Below are 14,045 nucleotides of genomic sequence, written 5' to 3'. Positions count from 1 at the left end.
TATTATTAGGAGGGGAGATCTCATTAGAGATGACTGACCAGGTTCCTTAGTAGAGATTAATCATCTATGAAACTAGTAAATATTAATACTAATATATGATATTAGGATAAAATATGTAATTCAACCAATGATAATAATTCTTAAAAATGCTTCTATTTAAGTATAAAATCTAAAAACAAACTTTACATTGTAAACAACTAATAAAAGTACTTTCATTTATGATGAATATCTAGATTTATAATACAAAAGTTGATAAATTATTTATAATAATAAACTTAATTGTGTTTTTTATTCTTTAAATATTTCAATTGTTTGATTTTAGTTTCTAAGGTTTTAATTAATTGGTCAATTTTTGTCTCTTAAATATCACAACTGTATGATTATAATCTTTTTCGATAAAAATATAATAATTTTAAGATTATATATATACATTACTTGTAATTTTTGCTTAAATTACTTTTGAAAAATGTTCTAAAACAAGGTTAGACTACCAAAATTTTGTAAAAGTTTTAAACTTCATTTTGTTTTTTTTTCTTTCTAGATTTTATGAACTTTTACCTAGAAATCTGTCAACCCAGATTCCTGCTGAATATGAGTGAAAGGAGCCTAATAGAGCATCAAAATGGACCAAAATAGCAGTAGGAGGCCTAGAGACTCGAAGGTAGGGTTTTAGGCGAGAAATGGGTTGTTCCCAAATCGGAATAGACTGTTTCAAACTACTAAAGTAGCCTAAAACCCTATTGGGAATGGCATGTTCCCAATTTAAAATGAGTTGTTCCGACCCACTAAAATGACCCAAAACCCTAGTTGGGAACAACTTGTTCCCAATCCAAAATAGGTTGTTCTAATGGCTTAAAACCCTAGTTGGGAATGGTCTGTTCCAAAATTAGAACGATCATTCCACATCTCAAGGAGCCTATAAATGTGTGCCTGATGCACACATTCCCACACATGCTGCTTAGCTAACCTAGTTCAAGCAAAAACTCTTTTTTTTTTCTCCATACTTTTTTGAGTGTTTATGAGACTTTTGTAGAGTGAAAGGCTACCAAAATACACTTTTGTATTAAGATCTTGAAGTTTATTTTATAAAAGCCTGCTACGGAGGTATTTTTACCAAATTCCCTTTTTCTCTCGTTATTTATTTGATTGTTCTTAATTATATTATTGCCATGGAAATGTCATTCCTCATGAAAATATTTAATATGTGAATAATTAATAAAATGGTAAATATTTAATTATTTTTATTATTATGCTAAATTCATTGTAGGATATCGAATTAGAGCGTTGTGGGGTGTTTAATATCTTCCTCACATGTAACTGACCCCCGAACCTAATTTTGGTTATGAAGGCCATTATTAATTTTCAAAAACTCTTTTTTTTTTATATGTTTTTGAGTAAAATATCATTGACAACTCCTAAGAACCTTTTTCAAAAACTATTGGCGAATTAGTGTAGTCTCTAGGCATTCCTAAATCGATGAGATTTTCAAACGGAAGTCAAAATCAGCTGTGGGAAAAATTGAAATTTTTTGGATTCCGACAATGATCTGTATCAATAAAGTTATATTGAAAATTCCTTTTTTCAGATATAATCACGAATAAAGTGATATCTTATTTCAATGTGTTTAGCTTTGTAATGTTGTATGAGAGTTTTTGACATATTTATGACACTTGTGTTGTCATATAATACAAGTATATTTGATTCAAGACTGAAATAGTCTTCTTACTTATCCAAGAGATAAGACAACTTTCCAAAAAGTAACATCCTCCACTTGTATTCTTTCTTTCAATTATGTCCTCTGCATAGCCTGAGTTACAAAATCCTGCTAACCTAAAATTATTATTTCTTTCATTGAACAAACTTAGATCAGTAGAGTCTATAAGATATATAAATATTTGTTTCACAATGAGACTCTTTGGGGTCAAACTGAAATCTGGCACAAAGACATAGTCTCTTACAACACCCTTATAGCTGCGTATGCTCATAGGGGTGAGTGCGGGCCTGCATTGAGGCTCTTTGAGGAAGTTAGAGGGAGGGTGGGGGTAGGGATTGGAGGCGGTGGGGTTGTTCTGGGAGAAGGGTAGGATGGGGTTGATGGTTGATATGTTCACTATGGCGAGTGTTTTGCCTGCTTTTACTTGTGTTAAGGATTTGGTTGGGTGTATGCAGTTTCATGGGGTGATGATTAAGAGTGGATTCCATGGGAATTCACATGTTGGGAGTGGGTTGATTGATTTGTATTCCAAGTGTAGGAAGGTTTTTGAGGAGATTCCGGCATCGGATTTGGTTCTTTGGAACACGATGATTTCTGGATTTTCACAGTATGAGGACTTGTCTGAAGGTTTCATTGCTTTAAGGAAGGGAACTGTTCATGCAGGGATTACTGGTGATAAAAACAGTCATTATTGCTACTTCAGTGGGAAAGTGCGATATACAATCATACTAATTATTTACCTATGACATGTTTCGGTAAACACTAAACACTTGTTCAATAGAAGTTTGTCAACTGAGAGCTTATTCATAAGTTTGACATTGAAGCTTATTGAAATAAGTTAAAAAGAACTTATTTTAATAAATTTCACTGCCACTGTTCTACGTGCACGGGGCATCGGTACACACTCTTCATGGTTGGACAGATTTTGATTATGGTTGCCACTGTACATTAGAAAATAGTCAATTATTGTCATTTTGTGAATCTGTTTAAAGGAATAGGTGGTGAAAAGAAAAAGGAGTTTGTTATGAGTCCCAAAGATGGGGCATTGTGGAAGGCTCAACAAAGTGTTTTGATTCTTTTCAAGCGTTGTTCCGGCATGAAACAGTTAAAGGAGATGCACGGTCGCATTGTCCAAAGCGGCTTCGATAAGAACCCGCTTGTGGTCGGAAAGATCATCGAGTTTTGTGCGGTGTCGGGGCACGGAGACATGAATTACGCAGTGAGGGTTTTTAACATGATCGATAAACCCGACGCGTTTATGTGTAACACCATGATCAGGGGCTTCGGACAAACTAGCCAACCACGAAAGGCCATTGACTTGTACAGAAGAATGCATGAAAAAGACAGTTTCACGTTCTCTTTCTTCCTCAAAATCATTGCTGGATTGGGGTCAGTTGCATTGGGAAAGCAACTGCATTGCACAATCCTTAAACATGGGCTTGAAACGCATGCTTATGTGAGAAACTCTCTGATTCACATGTATGGTATGGTGAAGGACGTAGAAACTGCACACCAACTGTTTGAGGAAATTCCAGATCCAGATTTAGTGGCTTGGAACTCTATCATCGACTCTCACGTGCATTGCCGAAACTATAAACAAGCTCTCCACCTGTTTGCCAGAATGCTGCAGAGTGGCGTGCTGCCCGACGACGCCACTTTCGTAGTGACCCTCTCAGCTTGTGGAGCCATAGGAGCACTGGATTTCGGGAGGCGAATTCATTCTATCATACGTAACACTGAGCTTGGTGGGAGTGAGAGCACATTGGTCTCCAATTCGCTAATTGACATGTATGCGAAGTGTGGAGCTGTGGAGGAAGCCTACCACATATTTACTAACATGAAAGGGAAGAAGAACGTGATTTCATGGAATGTCATGATTCTTGGGCTTGCCTCCCACGGTAATGGAGAAGAGGCGTTGGCCCTTTTCACGAAAATGTTGCAGCAGAATGTGGAGAGACCGGATGGTGTTACATTCTTGGGGGTGCTAAGTGCTTGTAGCCATGGAGGATTGGTTGAGGAAAGTAGACGGTATATTGATATTATGGGGAGAAAGTATAACATTCAACCCACAATAAAGCACTATGGGTGCATGGTGGACCTTTTGGGTCGAGCTGGTTTAGTTGAGGAAGCATACAATTTGATAAAGAGCATGCCGGTGGAGTGCAATGCAATTGTATGGAGGACTTTGTTAGCTGCATGTCGACTTCATGGATCCGTTGAACTTGGTGAGAAGGTGAGAAAACATCTGTTGGAATTAGAGCCAGACCATAGCAGTGATTATGTTCTTCTTGCAAATATGTATGCAAGTACGGGCCAATGGAATGAAATGAGCAAAGAAAGAAGATCAATGCAGTTAAGGAGAGTTCAGAAACCAGAGCCTGCAAATAGCTTCATCGGCATTCCTAGATTTTGGTTGGAGAAAGGGACTATAGAAACATCGTTTTAACACTGGTAATGTTCTTGAATATTTTTCTCCAGACTCGATTAGAATGTTGATTGATTTTATTTTGAATTTTTTATATGATATTTAGACCCTGTTAATTGTTAAACTTTAATCTGGTTTGATCATATGATGATATTCAGACCCTGTCCATACTGCTTTGATTCGCTGGTCTGCTCTGATGATTTTTAAAACTAGCATATATACAATTTTTGTACCCAAAGATTGTACCTTCTGTCTCTAAACGAAAATACTCATTCTTGTTAGAGCTTACATCATAATTTGTAGTAGGACTTGGAAAGGGTGTTGTTCTAACATTTGTCCAAGTAGAGATCGACAAGTATATAGATCAACTAATAAGAGATTGTTCAAACTTAATTAATAATTTTAAGTTTGAGTCTTAGGCATAGTTGCAACTAATATGAGATTGTTTCAACTTAACTAATAGTTTTAAGTTTGAGTTTTAGACGTACCTATGTTGAATTTTTTATTTTGAAATTGTTGGTGTCATTGTAGTTTCATAATGTATTCTCGCAATGTTAATAGTATATTTTCTCCCTATCTCAGCCATGTACCCAAGGCCCAATACTCTCTTGTTGAACTTTTGTTAACTATTTTAAAATATGTTACAAGATACAGACATATAATTATTTGTTCTTCTTATTTGTGAAGGGAAAATAATTAAGATTAACAATGTTACAAGAGTCAAAATTACACTTTTGAAGGTTAGAAATATAAAGAGGCAAACTTACAATTAGTAGTTTTTTTTTAAGGTTAAAAACTGATAGATAAAGCTTTCATTTCACCCATCTTCACCTCGAAGGAAATGCTCATTCCTCTTAAAATTCCTCCACATAATAGACTCTGGAGGATCATAGAGCATGCTCATGAACTGAACCAACAATATCATGCAATTAATCTGACATTTCAGGTGGAATCTAAATTTAAAATTTTAATAAATACGATGTTTTATATCAGCCCACTAACCAGTAAGAAATTACTTGATACATTTTGTACAACAATATGTCTAAACAGGTCATTTCAGCTATCAAATTCAAAACCCACTTTTTGTATATTTTTGAAGTATGTTGGCCTTTTGCTTAATAATTTCATAAACGTGTGTTTCGTTTCATAAACAAGCATATGAAACTTTTATGCTACATTTTTAGCGCTAAAAAAACTGTCAGCTAGCCTGATATATGAGGATGAACAGAATAGACTGATAAATACTTTGAATGACCGAGTGCAGCAATTGAATAAGAATGCATGAGTCAATTAACTAGTTATTGAAAAAAAAAAAATCAAAAGCATGGGAGGGGGTAGTTCCTCCTTAAACATTTTATGTGTGAGTGAGTAATGAGCATGCTTAGTTCAACTATTTTGTTTTGTCAATTTGTTTGAAGGAATGGACATGTTTCCAAGGAAGAAAAAATTGACTTCCTATTTAGTTAATTTCCTGACATATTTGTTGTCAAAGTATTTTCACAATATTTTGTATTCTATGTTCTTAAACAGAATATCTGAAAGCTCTTGTAAGGGTGTGTATGAAAAGAGTTGTGAATGGTGAAGTTCATGTGAAGTTATTGAAGTATCATGCAATGTGTGTGTAAAATGTCCCACATTGCGAAACATAGGTGAAGCGGTGAGGAACATGAACTCTGAAATAAATGTGAGTAGCATTGAACAACTTTCTTATCTGGATGGATTCAATGATGATCGAGAAGATCCATGGTCTAGAACAATGATTTCGCACTTTGGAGGGGTGCTTTTTTAAGGTGGAGGGGTGATGTTTTAAGGTCTGCTCAAGTGGGGGAACTTACATCAACGCACGGCCCTGTAAATTGAGCATAAGTTTTTTTTTTTTTTTATTTATTATTATTATTATTATCATCAATTTTTAAAAATATTTAAATCATATATGATATTTAATTTAACTTTTTTATAAATAAAAAATTTTAATTGAGTTTGGTTGCTTAAATATTAGTAATTAATAATATAATTGTTTTGACTACAATTAACCATTAAAAATATCTTCATTGTCAGACTGATTTTTTATTTTTTGTAATATTATATTAGAATATTAGTTTCTTGGTAAATTTTGGTTCTACAGTTAAATACTATCAATAATTTAAAATTAATTTATTAGATAATGTAATTAAGATTAATTTTTTAAAATAAAGTGAGTACTTGAATTACTTAATAACATTAATAATTTTTTCAATTAACGATCAAAGTTATAAAAGAATTATTTAGATTACATTTTAAATTAATACAATTTAAAATGATTTTGATGTATTATTTTTATCAAAAGTTTATGTATTTACTTTTAAAATATTTAAATAGTTTGACTAAAAAAAAATAACTTTAAAGTTAAATTAAATTCCTTCAAAATTTGTTTAAATAGGACTTTAAAATTATTTTTTACATTGTAAAGGTTTGAATACACAACTCTGCATATTTTTCCTTAAAAAAGCTGCATATTTCTAGCAAATATAAACTTACATTTTGTTATGACAGAACATCTACACTTCAGTAAATTAGTTAAATCTCGTGTATAAACATGACACAATTTCCTAACCTTTCCAGGATAGGAAAAGGTAGAGAAGATAGTTCTGATGGAGGATCACTCTTTGAACTTTATGTGAGACTCATTACTAGGTTCATGACTAGGAGGATGGAAGAGACATCATGTCTAGGACTATGCTCATCATGTGTGTAGAGTATTGACCCTCTTTTAGGCCTATTTTGAGTAATATAAGATTTATTGCTTTTATTCCCATTTCCCCCTTGTATTTTGGGGTATCCTAGATGATAGGATTTTATTTTGTATTTTCATTTAGCATTTATATTATAGGGCAAATTAGCTTATGATTTATTTTTGGTTTACAACTTCTGAGGTCAGAATCCACTTTTTTCTATTTTTAGGTCAAAGGATATTTTAGTCTTTTAGGAGGAAAGGAATCCACACCACATTTAAGGTGCATTTGTGTGCATTTGACTTGCATTTCTCGACCATGCACCTCCAAATGCAGCCCTAGATACTTTTCTTCCTTCTATATATACCTTAAAATCCTACCATGTAGACACTTTAGAATATATGCATTTGAGTGAGCATTTTGCCTCAAAAGTCTTCCTTAGTCTTTTAGGTCTACACGACCAAATCCCTCTCTTCTCATCCTTAGAGTGAATTTAGGGTTCTTTTGAGTGACCTTCACCAAATCTTGGTGGAGAGAGCCAACCTAGAGCATCCAAACACCAACCACCCTTACTTTTACCTATTCGTCCACTTCCTTACCCTTCACGCCCATCCTTTATCTCATCACTCTTGGAGAAACATTCAATCATTTTCTTCATCTTTCACTCCCTTCTTAGGAACCATTGATCATACCATGGAGAAGAGTCCATCAAGTTCTTTGTGAAATTATTTAGTTGTGAGTCATTATTAAGCTTTACATGGATAAAATTACAATCATTTTATTTGTTGACTATGTTGCTTAATTTCAGGATATTTTCATTTCATAGTGTACAAATATTATTGTTTCTCAATTGCTTACTAGTCATATTGAATAAATTAATTTTCTCAAAAATAAAGTTCAGTCTTATTTCTCAAATATTTATGTCAGAGTTTATCATCCCACAATATGATTATACTATGTTGCATGGCCAAGTCCAATATCAAACACCAGAAGAGTTGCGATATCAAGTTTAAAAGGGATTTTTATTGGCTGTTAAGTCCCACATTGGACACTGCAGATACTATTGTCTAGTCTCAGATATTTTAAGTGTATGTATATTATATTGCACTTTGTGTCCCACATATATAAGTGATCAATAAATTAAAGTCTTATATAAGTTAATTGTTCTAAACTTAAGTAACCACTTTTATTTGTTATTTATGAATTGTGTGGGAATGTGATGTAAAATATTAGAAAGTACATCTTGAGACACTTGTTAGATGTCAAATATTTTATTGCAAATCCGCGTGAAATGTTGATTGATTTTATTATGAATGATTCTAATATAATAATTTATTTATTCAATAAGTGTTTTAAATGTAGAATTAAAATATTTTGAAACATGTCCTTTAATTTTTATATAATAATTATTATGAATGTGATAGCACAAAATGATAAAAAAAAATTAATTTAGAGATATTTTGCTTATCACAACCTTTAGTTTTAATTATAATTACAAGTAATAAATTGGTTTTATTTCTTAACCTTAATTATAAGCAGTGATAATTACAGTAACTTTTAAAGTTATTAAGTTAAAGTTCTTTTATACTTTTCATCTTTTATTTTAACTTTTTTCATTTTTTATTTTAACTTTTTTTATGAATTTATTTATAACTAACATAACTGACATTAATTATGACACTCACTTTATATAAATGATACATTTGAAATAAAATTAAAATTTATGATAGAATTAATTAAAAGTAATTATATTAATTATTTTTTGGTATGAAAAATTAATGTACAAAAGATATTCCGTGCTTCCATAAAACTTTTAAAAATAATAAAAATCAACCCTTATTGAATACGAATCATTATGCACTGTCTTGAACAAAAACATTTTTAAGAGTTTTTTTTATGAAAAGTTTTGTAAGAATTTTTTAATTTTTTATCTAATTTAATTTTTATTTATCAAAATTTTATGAATTAAATATTAATATTTTAAAATAAATTATCAATAAAAATTTTGTGCTATAATAATAAACATGTTCGTGTATTATATATATTAAAATACTAATTATATAATAATGAATGGTTGATTGAAAATATAAACAATAATGGGATGATATTCATAAAAAGGATAAAAAAGATTATGATTTATAAACGAGTAGTTAGATGGGTAAAATTGAACAAAAGTTATGTATATCATAAGGTCAAATTTCTTTTTATTATTGTTATGGATTATAGATATAGATTACTCTTATCAAATAATTATAGTTTTTAATAAAATTATTTTAAAATAAGAATAAAACAGCTTAATAAGGGTGATACTGACTACCATGTTGAGGAAAAAAAGAATGGTAGAAAAAGTATAAAATTATTTTTTGAATGATCAGGATTTCTATAAAAAAAAATGCTCACATTCTTGTCTTTTTAATGCATGGGTAGAGTTTTGAACTTTTGTAAGTAACTAGTATTCATGATCAAATAATAAGTATATAATAATGAAAAGTAATGTCTTAAGGACATATTAAAAAATCAATGTTTTGAATAATTAACTTTATTTAATACTCTTATATGACTGATGTTTTTATCGAAAACAGGGGTATGTATAACATGATGGAAAAAGATATTAGGAAGATATTAGACTAACTTAATTGTTATAATTCTTTTTTGTAGATATCTTCCCCATTTAGGGTAAGGAATTGAGATTACATTATCTGATATCAAACCACAAGAAAGAGGAAGGATCTTACTAGATGGTTTTATCAACCTAGTTGTTTTCGAGAAGAACAACTGATATAATAATATATCACAAGAAATAATAGACAAATTTTCAACTTAACAACTTAAAATCAACTTTACATGCAACAATTCAATAAATTTAACAACTTCATGTATCATCATGTATTTTCAACTTTGAAGATGTCCTCAATTTAGTGAGCATTTTAAGTGGATTAGTCCCACTGAGCCTGCAATGTCCACCCATTATCTTCAAGTCAAGTCAGTACAACATTTAGCAAAATAGCCAGGTAAGCAACTTTTGAGCTTTTAGATTTTATCATTTAAACCAGAAAGGTCAAGTACTATTGTCAAGAATAGAACAACTTGGTTGTGAGCTTACTACGACATTGGTATTCATTAACCAAGCTCCAAATAAAATTATTTCGCTATTTATCTTCTAAATACTACGCACTCTTCCAGTACTTGGTTAAGGATTTTAGCCCCAAGTTCGTGCTTTATTCTTCGGTCACTTATGTTAAGTATGATGTGGTTTGACCACATACCAGTTTTAGAAGACACAACTTTCAAAAATTAACTCCCCTTCAAAAGACAACTCTCTCTCTTTCAACAACATTGAGCACTTAAAGTACTACAACTTAGATATGCACAATAGGATCTTTTCATCTTAAAACAACTTATTCCTCCTCTAATTTTGTTTCAACTTTAAACTTTAAAACTTGAAGAATCACAAAAAGCATACACATCTCAACTTAAACAACAACTCACAACTTACTACTTTTCAACTTAATCAACACATAACTTTCACTACACTTCTTAATAACTTAGCATTAATCACTTGTACTCAACTTATATAAACAACATTCAACATTATAATATCATTATTTAACAAATAATCATCATCTAACTTAAGGTTATACAAAGAAAAGGATTTGTTAAACAAAAAAATCTTGTGTTGTTGCAAATCCCTTTATTGAGGACACTCACATTGATATCAAACATGACGTGGCTTTAGTTTTTGATACCACATAGGAGGTTTAGAGAGTGGAATAGGCCTTGAGCACCTTTATCTAGTGTTCTCGTAAGTTGGTGAAAGTTACATATCTACAAATATTATATTTAATTAATTATTTTTGTTTAGAATATACTATAACATTGTTTTTTTTTATTTTACCTTTTTCTGCTTAGAATATTGTTGACCCACTAAATGTTGAAGGGAAGGATGAAGTTTCTCCTACTAAAAGAGTACACTCAATAAAGGTGTGTAAAGTGACTACTAATATGGATGTAGGGTGGGTATATGAACTGGTTTGACCCGGGAAATTCACATTTTTAACGGGTCGGATAAGTCTGATCCATAAAATAAATAATGTTGTTTTGGCTTCTATCTAGCCCATTAAGTTCGTAGATAAATGAATCGATCCACGATTCATTGAAAATATGATTTTTTTTTAAATAAATTAAAGGTTAAATTGTAATTTTTGTCCCTCTATTTTAAAATAGAGACATTTAGTCCCTTATTATTAAAAATACAAAATTTAGATTTTATCATCAATTTAATGCTCATTAATTATTACGTTTTAATATTTTTTGATAACATGTCACCACTTATATAGCTTGATATTTAGTGACATGATATGAAAGAATAATTTTCAAAAAATAATTTATAAAATGTCCTTGTTTGTATATATTTGAATGAATGATTGGTATTTGTTTTATTAATTAATAAATTTTATATGTATGGTTTTTTAGTTTTTTTTTTATTTCTAAATATCATGTTATTAAATGTCACATCAATTAAGTATGTGTGAATATTAAAACATAACAATTGGATGTGAATTTGATGGGGACCAAGATTTTGCATTTTTAAAATTAGAGAAATTAAATGTCTCTATTTTAAAATAGACAGACCGAAATTGCAGATTAACAAGAATAAAAGAGTCCAAAGTGTAATTTAACATATATAAAATTAAATTTTCAAATTGAAGGAGTTTTCTTTCCTTTCTTTTCTTATATTTATGAGTTTTGGTATGATATTTTTGTGGGTTAGGATTTGATTTTTGGATGGTAGGGTGAGGTTGTTGTTTTGGGCATTGAAATTTATAGATTGGGAGAAGTAAAGAGAAATGAGAAAGAAAGGAAAGTGTTGCTAGAATAGCTTTTAGTGGCGGCCCACAATGGTCAAAGGGGATAAAAAGAAAAGAAAATGAAATGCCACCACTGATAATCACCTTTAATAACGCGCATGGTGGTTCGTGGTGGTTAGGTCTAGCTGGAAGTATACTACTTGACTAAGGAAGGTAGGGATAAGAAAAATAAAAAGAAAGAAAGAAATCTTAATCATTAATCTAAAATTGATTAAATTTAATGGTTGAAAATCACTTTTCCATAGTTAGAGATATGTTTAAGTTTCTCACCTTAACATTTTTCATGCATGTGGTACCAATTTCCTCCCCATCATCAAGAATACAAAATAGTACAGAAGTAATGGAACGAGACCACCTCATCGAATAATGTAGGGATCACCTATCAATAGTGAGCTTGTTGAACCACCCCAACTAGGGGATGAGTATCAAGATGTTGTCCAAGTGTTATAGTTGGCCATGATAGCCTCTCATTCTCGTTAGATGTATCCCAACCATAACATCCTTGGGGCACAAGTAGATGACCTATGATATCCCACCTCCATAAACTCTAACTATCTTGCGAAACAAAAACATAAATGTATGGACTCAACACACACATCATAACCATACAATATACATAACTCATCTTCTCGAGTAGTCTAAGACATTGGACTTATTCATCTCGTCTCATCAAAGCACTCATCATAATATGATTCATCACATCATAATATTTCATCCTCATCAAATCTATCACAACACACATCATCACATTTCAACCATTCAACATATCAATTTAATAAACTTCATCACATAATCCATCATATTCATTCAATGCTATTTCAACATAACTCTTCGTACATCATCATAGATATAGATATCAATATAACAGATTTCATAATCTTACACATCATTACCCATTATTATATATATATATATATATATATATATATATATATATATATATATATATACACACACACACACACATCTATCATTACAATATTCATTAATACTCAAGATAATTCTTCAAACAACATTAGTAATGCATATACAATTTTCAGAACATTATTTATCAATTAATTCTTTTAATTCTTAGTATCTCATCTCAACCTTTTAATTATCTTTTAAAACATACAAAATGATTATTACTCTATAAATAAGAATTTTCATATAATTCACAAGTACACATATACACAATTAATCATACTTAGAACTCATTATAGCATCACATGTTCATAAGAAATGTACAAAATTCATACTCAATAAAAATTGTTAGAACATTAAATCATGAAGATCCATCCAATCCGATTCAAAATCCCCAATTAATATATGAATAATCATAATCTTAAAAAATGTACAAACTTATTATACAAATAGATCAATTAGAATGTCATAAAAAAATCGTAAATAGAGTAATAATATATTCACAATTTCATATGTACACAATAATATGAGTTCAACATACAACTTATGGGGCTTAAGGTTTGTTCTTCTACCTTATCCCTCATATATGTCAAAAGGATTTCATAACCTCACTCCCCCTTAACTGGAGTAACAATTCTTGTGGAAAGATGTTTCTTTGGTGACTATTGTTGCTAGTCTGTGCTTCTCCCAATGTTCTCCTCTAACTCTCTTTTTGTGAGCATTCGAGGTTTTCAAAAATACGCTTAATGACCTATTCCTTCACTATTTTCCTTTTTGAGTTAGTCTCCAAGTTGGTCCAAAGTCTTATAATTTATCTTCTTTTATTTTAGGAACAAAATATTTCCCTTTCAATATTCTAATTAATTTATATATTATTTATTTTAAAAAAATGAGATGTTACAACTTTCTCTCTAAAAAAATTTCGTGCTCAAATTTTGTAGTTATATAATTATTTTGATAATGCTTCATAATGTTCTTAAGCTCTCGAGTAGAACTTGCCACAATAGTAGGTCTTGCTCCTAGTCTTTAACTCTTAAGGTAATGTCTTAAAGGTATGGTTTTATCTTATCTAGCTATTACAAACTCAGGAATATGGATTGTGTCATGAGTAAAATTTTTGAGTCATGGAATACTGAAGATACTATAATGGTTCGAAAGAAAAGAGGTAAGGCTATAAATTAGAAACTTCCTCATTCATATTAAGATTTTGTAAGAGCAAAATAAATATAGAGTAAGCATGCATGATCTTAATGTCAAACCAACTTCAATTCAAGTAGTTAATTCTAGCAATACATGATCTTCATCATATTGTTACAAATGGTTTATTAACTCACTTCATGTCCTAAGATGAGGTTTCCTATAGGTTCTAACAAATCATAAAGGTATATCACACCTCCTTGTACTTAGAGTCTATAAAGTATGAG

At 30.7% G+C, this 14,045-nt stretch overlaps 1 pseudogene across 2 annotated transcripts; it reads left to right on the top strand.

Annotated features, from left to right (window-relative positions):
• The first annotated feature begins 1,743 nt into the window (after nucleotides 1-1,743).
• LOC109796512 (pentatricopeptide repeat-containing protein At4g21065 pseudogene) lies at nucleotides 1,744-8,554 on the top strand (annotated as a pseudogene). Of its 2 annotated transcripts, none has more exons than XR_014431500.1 (2): nucleotides 1,744-4,165; nucleotides 7,778-8,554. The product of XR_014431500.1 is annotated as a pentatricopeptide repeat-containing protein At4g21065 pseudogene, transcript variant X2 (transcript). The 2 variants fall into 2 exon arrangements; XR_014431499.1 differs by lacking the exon at nucleotides 7,778-8,554 and adding an exon at nucleotides 5,670-6,301 and having other exon boundaries at nucleotides 1,745-4,165.
• Nucleotides 8,555-14,045: the final 5,491 nt, after the last annotated feature.

This window comes from Cajanus cajan, chromosome 2 (assembly GCF_000230855.2).
Source record: "Cajanus cajan strain Asha chromosome 2, NIPB_CcT2T_4, whole genome shotgun sequence".
In the NCBI taxonomy this organism is placed as follows: domain Eukaryota; kingdom Viridiplantae; phylum Streptophyta; class Magnoliopsida; order Fabales; family Fabaceae; genus Cajanus; species Cajanus cajan.
Note: the sequence above shows the minus strand (reverse complement) of the source record. Positions and strands in the feature narration are given on the sequence as shown.